This window comes from Dipodomys ordii, unplaced genomic scaffold, assembly GCF_000151885.1.
Source record: "Dipodomys ordii isolate 6190 unplaced genomic scaffold, Dord_2.0 Scaffold125, whole genome shotgun sequence".
NCBI lineage: Eukaryota > Metazoa > Chordata > Mammalia > Rodentia > Heteromyidae > Dipodomys > Dipodomys ordii.
In genome coordinates, this window is record NW_012267341.1 from 2,511,811 (window position 1) to 2,523,347 (window position 11,537).

An 11,537-nucleotide genomic window follows, 5' to 3' on the forward strand; every position below is an offset into this window, starting at 1 on the left:
CTCTACCACTTGAGCCACAGCGCCACTTCTGGCTTTTTTCTTTTTGCTTATGTGGTGCTGAGGAATCGAACCCAGGGCCTCATGCATGCAAGGCAAATGCTTTACCACTGAGCCACCTTCCCATCCCACAAGGTATGGTTTCTGAGTGTGACACCTGAAGCCCCTCCCTGCCAGTATTGCTGTCTCTCCCTTCCTTCCTTCCTGCCTGCCTGCCTTCCTTCCTTCCTTCCTTCCTTCCTTTCTTCCTTCCTCCCTTTCTTTCTTGTGCTGGTAGTAGAGGTTTGAGCACTGTCCCTTAGCTTTTTTACCCAAGGCTGGAGCTCTACCCCTTGAGCCACAGCTCCTCTTCAGTATTTTGCTGGTTCACTGGAGATAAGAGTCTCACAGACTTTCCTGCTGAGGCTGGCTTTGAACCTCACTCAGCCTCCTGAATAGCAAGGATTACAGTGCCCCAATATTTTCCATCTACAGCTTTGTTAGGAGATGTCCATGTGGTGTTGTCTCTCATGGAGTAGACACTTCACCAGGATGGAGGCCTTCCTGTGTCCTCCGTCCCCAGTCATGGCTGGCACAGGCAGGAAACAGAAAAACAGAAATGACCCTTTGCAATAACCTTGTGATGCACACCCCATTTGTGGCCCTGTGGCACACATGGGGAAACTGAGACTGGGGTAGCAACTTGGACAGCTTCTTCAGTGCTCTGATTCCAGGCCTGTTCCTGGGAGCTGCTCAAGGGCTTGGGCCATTGTTGGTTCATTTCCAATGGGCCCCTTGGAAGTCTTCCCTGCCAGTATGTATGTGTGTGGGTGGTGTGTGTGTGTGGTCAGTACAAAGACAATGGGGCAGCTGAGGTCATATAGGAGTAGCATGAGGGGACTTCTTAGCTTGGCTTTCCAGATCCATTTCCTGGTGGGGATGCAGGGCAGTGATGGTTTTCCTTTGCTCCTAATTGGTACCAGGTTGTGGGGAGCTGCTGTGGGCAGGTGCGGATGGCTCACCTGTGTGCCAGGATGGTCCAGGATGGATGATCTACAGTTCAGTGCTCAGCCTGCAGGGCTTCCTTCCAGACCACCACTCAGTGCTGAGACGAGGCCCCCTCCCCTCTGAGACCCAGGTAAGTCCTCCAGCGGAGGGGGCTGAGGACATGAGCAGTTGCCTCCCGTCACCCCTTCACGGGCAGTTAATAAAGAAGTGAATGAGTACACACACAGTGTCCAGATCACCCTCTCCCCACTGCTGAATGGACTGGGTGACCCCACTGCTCTTGAAGACAGAAATGTGGCTACTTCCAACCTGGCTTTGCTCTAAAATACTCACTGTGATCTGAAAGCTTGGTATGGAAAAAATAGTAAAGTCTCAAGTAATTTCTTTATATAGATTACATGTTGATGGGATAATATTTTGGAGATATTGAGTCCAATAAAATATACTATTAAGATTAATTTTGCCCATTTCCTCTTACTTTCTTTAATGTGGCTACTAGAAAATTTAAGATTACATCTGTAGCTTGTATTTTTTTCATTACTCAGGGTTGATTTAGAGCAAAGCTACACACATTTGGTAGGTAGAAGGTTAATGTGCACACACACACACACACACACACACACACACACAGTGTTGGGGATTGTACTCAGTATTGCACAATGTGGGTTGCAGGTAGCAACCTCAGAAAACTGGGTATAGGTTCAGGTTGGCAATGCAAGGAGTGATCCACTTTAGCCATGCTTCCAGTCCTTCTAGAAATTAAACTCTGTGTGTGTGTGTGTTTGTGCATATGCCAATACTGGGACTTGAACTCAGGTCCTGCGTACTGTCCAAGAGCCCATGGCTGGTACTCTACCATTTGAGCCACAGCTGGCACCCAACTCTGTACTTTTGTGGGGTTTTTTTTTGGTGTGTGTGTTTTTTGTTTGGTCCATCATGGGGCTTGAACTCAGGGCCTGGGCACTGTCCCTGAGCTCTGTCCTGAGTACTAGCTCAAAGCTAGTACTCTATCACTTTGAGTCACAGCTCCACTTCTGGTTTTCTGATGGTTAATTGGAGATGAGAGTCTCATGGACTTTCCTGCCCAGTCTGGCTTTGAATCACGATCCTTAGATCTCAGCCTCCTGAGTAGCTAGGATTACAGGTGTGAGCCACCAGTGCCCAGCTGTTCTTGTTTGTTTTTGAGATAGAGACTCACTAATTTTTCCCAGGCTAGGCATCTTCCCGCCTGTATTGCTTGGGAGTAGCTAAGATTATAGGCATGAATCACAACCTGGCTTGTTTGCTATGATTAGTCATTGGGTTTGAGTCCAGAATTCGCAATACTCTATAGTTTTGTTCAGGGAAAGTTTTCTAAGCCTCAGTTTCCCCCTGTGTAAAACGAGACCAATGGGATTTAATGGATCTGTGCCTGCACATGTCTGACACAGCATCTGGCGCTGATGCATGGTTCTAGGATGCATGGCTTTCCACCTCTGGGGTGGGACATGAGGTCCCACTCTGCCTCAATGGGGCAGGGCTTGTCTGTGACCCCCGAGTGCCAAGCCAGGGCTGAGCTTGCTCTCCTCACAGATGGGACCTGAGTTCTAGGCCAACTCTCCCTGCAGCCCGAGGTTGAGCCCCTTGGCAGGAATCACTCAGGGAAGGGTCCAAAACCCATGAAGGGACTGAGGCCCCACTCAGCATCTTCTAACAGCCACCGGCTTTCTCGCAGCTTCCATGTGCAGTCATGTAGTCTTGATTCTGGATTACTTAAGGTCTATAGAACCATCGACCTGCGTCACAAACATAGAAATACCCATCTCCACATCATGGCTATTGTGAGGACCTGCTACGTTGACAAAACCCAAGATTCTACCCCCCCACCTCACCTCTGCAGGACTTGTCAGAGCCTTGGACTGATTGCATGCCTTGCACTCTCTCAGAAGAACTTGCTGAACCCATCTGTTTTTCCATTTGCTCAACTTGCCAAGCACTTGGTCTTTTCCTTTGGGAGGGCATCCTGAAGGCCTGATGCCCACCTCCCCTCAAAATTCTTGAAACTTGTTGACTTTCTAATTAAATCGTACACCTCTCAATCAGGCCCATAAAATGATCAGGCATCAGTGTTCTGGGCCTTGCTGTGAGCTAGCAAGTGTGTGTGTGTGTGTGTGTGTGCAGGGAAAAGCCTGATCTGGGAGGGGTGTTGAGAAGGGGGTTGAGCAGGGCCCCCTAGTGCTGTGATCTGACACCCTGTGTTCCTTTACTAGGGATGCTGTACTCCCTGGAGAATTCCTTCTTAGATCCTCTGGGGCTCTCTGCCAAGACTCTTCCCTCCATCCACCCCCAGCCATCCCCCATCTTTCCTGCCCCCGAATGTCCCTCCACACTTGCAGCTCCTGCCAACAGTGCTCTCCTCTCCCCTTCCTCGGTGGGCCTCTCATGGGGACAAGGTCTCCATGCCCCCCAGACCCCGTCATCTAGGAGCTATGAGCTGCTGGGGTCATTGTTTAGTTTCGGGAAGGGGGCAGCTCCACCCTGCAGCAAGAGCCTGCTGGAGCTCAGGGCCCAAGAGGGGAGAAGGTGGCGATTGGCAAAGATGGCGGGAGGAGCTGTTGGGAGGGAGGACCTGGGCCTTTGGTGGGGGATTCTCCGAGGCCAGGCCATGTGGAGAGGGCACCTCCCACTCCCTCCCCCTCCCACCCAGAATGTGGGTGCCCCCACCCCCAGGTGTATGACTGACCAACTGCCAAACCACAGGGCTGCCCAGGAAGCGGTAGACAGCTGGGAAGGGGTGGTTCGGGGGTAAGTGGCAGCCTGGTCTCTCCCGGGTGAAAGGGAACCGGGCAGGGGGCAGGCCAGGTTTATTCTGATGGGGAGACACGAAGGCAAGCAAAACTCACATGGCATTTGCGTATCCACACAATCCTGCGAGATAATGGTTATGGTTCCGTGCTTCTGAGCCCCATTTCTTCCTACTCCATCTGCCCTTGCCTCAATCACTCTCTGTGTTATCCAAAACTGCCAGCCGGGACAGGTGGAGATCCCAGCCCTGTGTGGGCCTTGTGTGCACCGAGGCTTCCAGCATCCTGCCATTGCATCACCCTTCCTTTCACCCAGCCGATCCCTACAATTCTTCCCTGTGGAGCCATCCAAAGACTTGGAGGACCCAAAGTGTTCTTCCCCTCTACAGCTCTTCCACTTGGTTGTGTGTGCCAGCTCCACTGAGCAGGGGCAGGAGGCCAAACTGGTGGGGTTGCCATTTTCTCTCTGACATTTTCTGTCTATGATAAAAATTGCAATGAACACGCGGCTGATATTTTGCCATGAAGTTCAATTCTGGCTAGAACTGAGCAGCCATGGAAAACTTTAACCAAATGGAACAAATCGTAGAAATGCCCCCTGGAGATCAGGCTGTGCCCCGGTGCAAGGTCTCTTCTCCTGCTGTACCTGAGGGCCCAGGGACCTGGGAGGGAGAGGCAGGGTGAGGAGGAACTGCTTTGGAGATGTAATTAGGGTGTTCGAGTTTTATTGGAAAGAGTGATTTCTCCTCCTAGAGATATTGGGAGGCTCAACGAAGTCTATCACCGTCATCTCCGCAGCCTGGAAAGACAATTGAGATTTTATTACAGGCCAGTGACCTCCTGTAAACACTGAGAGAGTCGAGAGTCCAGTAAAGCATGCGTGGGAGCTGCGGTGTGTGGGGGGGGGGAGGGGGGCTGGGGAGGAGATGTTCTCAGGACACAGAGGAAGACAAACCCATGCTTGATGATGACAGTGTCTGGCTATACCGCATAGGTAACTGTTCATGAAAAATCCTTCAAGATTTAAGACCTCAGGGGTTTGGAAGGATCCTTCTCTTTCGGGGAGTGCAATTTCCCGAGCACCTACTGTGTGCAGAGGGGATGGGGGTAAATAAGGAGCTGTCCTTGCCTCTGGGGAAGAGGAGTTGGGGTACAGTGAATTTTAGGGACAGCCAAGTAGAGAAGGGGGGTTGTGTGTAGGAGAGAGGAATGAATTCCATGGTGGGGGGGGGTGGTGGAGATCCTGGAGGGCTTCATGGAGACGGTGGCCTTTGAACCAGGTCTTGGTGGGTGAGAGGGCTACGCTGATCTCTGAATGCTGAGGTAAATTTTGTACCTTCTGTCTTCTTCATCCTGACCAGTTGTCCAGGCTACCTTCCCAGGCCTCTAAGCCAGGAACCTGCAACCGCTATCTACCTCCCACCTGCCATGAGTTCCACAGATAGGACCATCGAAATATATAACATCTTCCCCTTCTTTCCACAGGGGCTTTGTCTGGGTTGAGTCACCATCAACTCACAGGAGCTTTTTTTGTCTAGTAGACATTTTCCATCCAGGGCTGCCCAGCCTCCTCTCAGCTCACTTCCTGCAGAGGCCCCTAGATCGGACACACCTCTTCCTCTCCTAGTCATGAGGTTCTAAGGATGCTGACTCTGCCCCCCCCCCCCCGTGATTGGTTCTACCCCCCACACATAACCCACCTGCCCCCACATCCACCCCCCCCAGACTTGCACCCCCCCCCCCCCCCCCAGTGATTGGTTCAGGGACCGGCACATAATCAACATCAGGAACCCAAGGCAACAGCTGTGTTATCAGGCAATTGGAATCAACTTCCTCTTTTTTTTTTTTTTTTTTCTGTCTGCACCTGAATGAGAGTGGATGTGAGATTGGAGCTGTGGCAGCCATCTTTGCCCTTGTGTGGCATGGTCTCAGGAATGGAGAGGAAATGATTCTTTTGAGAAGGGGGGGGGCAGGGGGCGGTAGATGGAAAGAACCTGGCTTGTGGAAACATTGAACTCTGATCAAGGTTTACCAGAATTCCTATTCTATCTTTGGAATTAACGGCTACCTTTGTCAAAAAATTCTATGTTTTACAAATTTGAATCAACTTAAAAAAAATATTTGCCTTCAAAAGAATGAGGTAGCTTCCTGAGAGTCTCCTCACAGCCTCTCCTGTCTCTGCCTACGAGTTTTGCACACCACGGACTGTGTAAAGCCCTTTAAGTGATTGCCTGTTGCTCAAAGGATGAAGTCCTCAAATCCATCACTTGGCCCATGAGACGTCATCACGGGAGGCCGCCATGCTCCGCGGACTCATTCTCTGCTTCCTGCTCAGGCTGCTTTTCTCTTAGGTTTTCCAATATGCCAGATACTTTCTAGCTCAGTGTCTTCCTCCTCCTCTTCCTCCTCCTGTTTTATTTTTATTTTTTTAAATTTAACTTTAAATCCAGGGCCTTGTGATTGATAGGCAAACACTCTGGAGTGTTTGAGCCACACCTTTAATTCCACTTTCTTTTTCTTTTTTGCCCATTCGGAGACTTGAACTTTGGGCCTGGGTTCTGTCCTGAGCTCATTTTGCTCAGGGCTAGCCCTCTACCATTGGAGTCACAGGGCCATTTATGGCTTTTTCTGTGATTTAACTGGAGAGAAGGGTCTCATAGACTTTCTTGCCTGGGCTGGCTTCAAAATGGAATCCTCAGATCTCAGCCTCCTGAGTAGCTAGGATTACAGGCGTGAGCCACCCGCGCCCAGCTTCATTCAACGTTTTCTGACCATGGCTGACATGCTATCGCTTGAGCTCCATCTCCACTTCTGACTGTTTACTGGTTAACTGGAGATTCTCTCAGATGTTGTCTGCCCAGGCTGATATCCAGCCCCAATCCTCAGACCTTAGCCTCCTGAGCACATAGGGTTATAGGTGTGAACTATCAGTACCTGGCTACTGGTTATATTTGGGACAGGGTCTTGCTTCCTGCCTGGGAATGTGCCTGGACCACAATCTACCTATTTCAGGCTTTCTGTCCTAGCTGAGGTCATGGAAATTCACCACTTCTACAAGCTTCTCTCCATTGAGATGGAGTCTTACAGGTTTTCCTGCCCAATCTGGCTTTGAACCATAATTCTGTTCTCAGCCTTTCAAGTAGCTAAGACAATAGAGCCCTTGGTATCCAGCTCCAGCTCTGTCTTCCTAAGCGCTACTCCCTGCACCCTTGCTTTCTATTGAATAGCTCTAACCCTCCTCTGGGTCCAACCTCAGTGGGGCCTCCTCTAAATGCAACAAATACCCTGCAACATTCTCCTTTAGAACCTGCTTTTATTCTGAGCAGTTTTCAGTCACATGCAAACATGTCTCCAAAGCCTGGATTGGTGGAGTGAGCAGATGGGAGGGGCCTGGCCATCATCAAGCCCTACATCTAAGCCTAGATTGGTAGGGTGAACAGAGGGGAGGGGCCGAGGCATCAATACAGCCCCACCTTCACAGCCTGGATTGGTGGAGTGAGCAGATGGGTGGGGCCCCAGGCTCTTCATAGCCTCACCTCCAGAAGCCTCCTGGCAGAGACAAAGGTTGGAAATGGTACTGGCAGTAGGAGTCATTACATCCCTGCATCTGCTCTGAATTCAGTCTGCTGCCCATGGGACCATCTGTTTTCTCACCCCAGCAAAGCACTCTGCTCCAAGGGCACCACTGATATCAGCCTGCCAGGTAGTAAAAGTGACCTGGCTTCCTCTCCCTCTGGTTGAGAGCAGATGCTCTCCCCAGGGAGCCTGTCACCCTACCCACTGCTGGATGGAAGCTTCCCCTATGTCTGCCTGCACAGCTACATCATGAAGCCACTAAAACAAGCATAGTGACAAATCCTGGTCACAAAGACTAGAGGTGGGGTCCTCATGGCTTTTCTTTCACATAGGTTTCGAAGCCTGGGTCACTGTGTTTCATGGCCTGAGTATAATGAGTCTGTGCTGGGTGGTCCAGGGCTCCATATTGGAGTGGATATCCTGATTAGGCTGCTGTTCCCCACACTCAGAGGCATAGGTGTGAGCCTGAAGAGTATGGTGGGTCAGGGTGTGGAGGGGATGTAGGGAAGGATTTAGGACCCTTCCTCTGTTGTTTCCATGCACCCCCCACCCCGTTCCCCTCTGGCCACTTCTGAACCGCAGGAAGGCAGGGTTTTGAACCCAAAGCCCATTACAGAATTTTGCAGCAGGAAGAGATCACAGAGATCTCTTTTGTGACAGCTGGAGCCTTGAGACCAGACAGGGTAAGAGATGTGCCTGAGATCACACAGCATATGTAGTGCACCGCCAGGACTAGAACCCAGGTTCATAACAACCCTGTCTCCCTTCTCCCAGGAGAAGACGCAGGGCCGGCAGAGCGGATGCCAGCCTGCTTCAGTCACACAGCTAGTAACCTCAGGTGAGTGTGTCTCAGAGAGTGCCCAAGGACATCCAAGGAGAGATTCAGAAGAAATGGGCCTGAATTGGGTCCCACTTCGAAACAAGGTTCCCCAGAGAGGGTGAGTGACTGGGCCAGAGCTACCCAGACTGGCACCTTAGTGGAGGAGGCTCCTCAGGGCTAACCTCTCCAGCTACAGTTGACTGCTTTGTCACTTCCCTGCCCTGACCATTCATGATGCCCTCCCCAGAGCCGGAAACACACTGAGCTACTGTCCGGAGGCCCTATTCTGTGTCTCCTACCCCTCCCCTTCCCTTCCCATGCCACGCCCCGGCCTTCAAGAACATTCAACACCACCTCCAGGCACCTTTCCTCCCCGGTCAGCCGAGGACAGGCAGAGAGATGGGAGTTCTTGCAGACAGAAGGCCCAGTGTGGGCCAAAGCCCTGGGGACACAGGTCTTGATCCATGACCTTCAGTCTCCAGCCCAGCTGGGACCATACTCTGGCTCACAGAGACAGCTCACATGCCAGCTCTGTCCTAAAACCTCCTTTAGATTCCTTACTTCTTAGGTCCCCTTAGAAGTGATGCTAGACCATGTTAGTTCCTCTGGGTAGACCCTGAGGGCTGGACTAGTGGCCAGATCTTGGGGGAGCTGGATGATTGTTCTGTGGCTCAGCATGGGTCCAGGATGGCAGGTTTCCAGGGCTAGATGGTGCCCTGGGAAGGTCATGTGGTTTCTTTGCCCTGTGTCTCATCCAAAGGGAATCTCTGTGCCTCCACAAAGCACTGACTTGCAGAGTCCCTGAGCTGACTACCAGAAAAGCTGGTAAACATTTTCTCCAAATATAAGTTCATTGTCATCGTGAAAGTGTTGTACAGAGGGGTTACCATGTCCTGAAGTCAGGTAACGAGTACAATTCTTTTTGGATAACGTCACCCCTTTCATAAGCATCTAAAACAAAACAAGGATGTCCCTGGGAACAGACTTGAGATTATGGAGCAAGGATTTGCCTTGTGGCTGGGTGTTGTGGGAAACTTGGTACTTGAGTCTCTAACTTGCTTCATGACCCAGTTTTGGCAAGGCCCAGGGACTATGGGTTCTCATGGAGAGGGTCTGGGGAGCAGGGCAGAAGAGAAAGCTCTGCCTTGTGCTTTTAGGGGGGTAGGAGTAGGAAGGGACATTTGGAGTTATGAAATCAATTGTGTTTTGGAAAACATGCTCACACCTGTCATCCTAGCTACTCAGGAGGCTGAGAGCTGAGGATCACAGGTTTGAAGCCAGCCTGGGCAGGAAAGTCTGTGGGACTCTTATCTCCAATTAACCACCAGAAAACCCGAAGTGGTGCTGTGGCTCAAAGTGGTACAGCCCCAGCCCGGAAGTCAGGACATCGCCCAAGGCCTGGAGAACAGAGCAGAGAACGAAGTGGTGGAGCCAGCCCCTGAGCTCAGAGAAGTTTCTAGAGGAAGGTGCCCTGCAGGCTTCTCCATCCAAACTCCTGACCATCCTGGGTGCAGCAGGCCGGCAGCAGGGTGTGCAGGCCCGGAGTTCTGGCCAAACCTCTCCACTCTTCTGTGATGATGCTGATCTTCCTTCTACTCCATGTCCAGCTCCACCAACTCGCTCTCCCCCCCCCCCCCCCCCCCCGCAGCTTTGCCTATATACTTGCCTTGAGCCACTTTCTACCCGTCTGCCATGGGATGCTAGCAGATCCTCTTCCCTGCCACCCTCTGGCCATCCCTCCTCCTCCTGGAAGTCTTCCTTGGTTCAGGCCCTGTCAGGATGGTGAAGATGCTCAGGAAGCTCAGGAAACTGCAAATGGAGACCAGCTGTGCCCTCTCTAGAACCTTCACCATGAAGCACACTGACTGAGGGAAGGGGGGGTGTCTAAGAAGCCACCAGCCAGCACTTCCTTGAGCTGCTCAGGCCTACAGGCCTTGGGGCTCCCCTTAAGGCTTCCTCCCCAGCTCCTTCCTCACCTTACCCCCCCCCCACTGGAGGCTCTGGAAGGCCAGAGTCTTGGGAGAAGGGCTGGGGCTGATTTTAATGTAAATGAATCTCTCCTGCTAGCTCTCCAGCGCCAAGCTGTTCTAAAAAGATAATTAATTGGAATGAAAACACTAGCTGTGGCTCCTCCTGGAGAATTTGAAATTCCTGTCCTCCCTGCCTCCCTCACCCCTCCCACTGCACAGGTAGCCCCAGTGCCCCCTCCCACCCTTCCCAGAGCCTCTGGGACACTCCATGGCATGGAAGCTTCTGACTAGCTGGCCACAGGCAGGTCAATGTCAAGTTCAAGGTCAGGAGAAGATACTGACCTTGATTCAAGTGAGAGGAGGGGCCGGTAGACTTGATGAATTCAACGCTGTACAGGCCCTTTCCAATGGAGCTGGGGTCTCTTTCCCAGTCTGTACTCTGACCCCTTCCTTTCCTCTTCCATTTCTGTCCCTTAGAGTCAGGAAGACGGTAGAGCTGGGACAAAGGTGAGATTGTGAGGGGCAGACATTACCCGCAATCCTGCCCACATAGCCTTGGTTTGTTTTCTAAGCTAGGCAGGATTAGAATTCCATCTTACAGACTGGGCAGCAGAAGCACAGAGTGGTTGGATCACTCACTCAAAGTCATACAGCTATGATGCAGTGGAAACAGGGTCCAAGCTGGGAAGCGCGACTTCAGAGACCTTTACCCTGAAGCCCTCCAACCCATCGGTCCCTCTCTCCCCACAGCTCCGCCCCTCAGCCCTCTCCCTGCTGCCATCTCTCCCATAGTCAGCCTCTCTCCTCTGCCTTCTCCATCCCCATCCTGTGTGAGCAGGACACCAAGGGCCTGTGCATTCTGAAGTGAAATTAGTAACTAATGGAGAGCACGAATGGTGAGCTCAAAAGCCCTTGAGGGAACCCAGAGGTCCCTTCCAGACTGGACTCAGGGTGGGGGGTCACCCTCTTCTAGGTTCACCTGGCTTTTCTTCTGGCTTGGGCTCTTGTCCTACCAGCCTGCAGAGGACAAGGGATTGGTCCCAGGTCCCTGTGCTGAGGGAGCTCGACACCCACTGTTCATCTCTTTTGTTGCTGTGGACTTGGTGTGTTCAGTTTAACATCTGACCTTCTCTCATCTCCCGATTAGCTTTGATGCTGTTGAGAATGGCTTTTAAGTTCATCCTGGCCACAGATTCTGCCAAGATAATAGAAAAAAACATCTGATGAATGTGTGATCTTGCTTGTTTCAGAGTGCCTTCACTTTGTATGTGGGTTTTTTTTTTCTTTCAGTGATGGGGTTTGAACTCAGGGCTTTGCCCTGGCTATGCAGGCATTTAGCTACTTCCCTCCCCTCCCCTCCCCTTCTCCTACCTTCCTTCCTTCCTTCCTTCTTTCTTCCTTTCT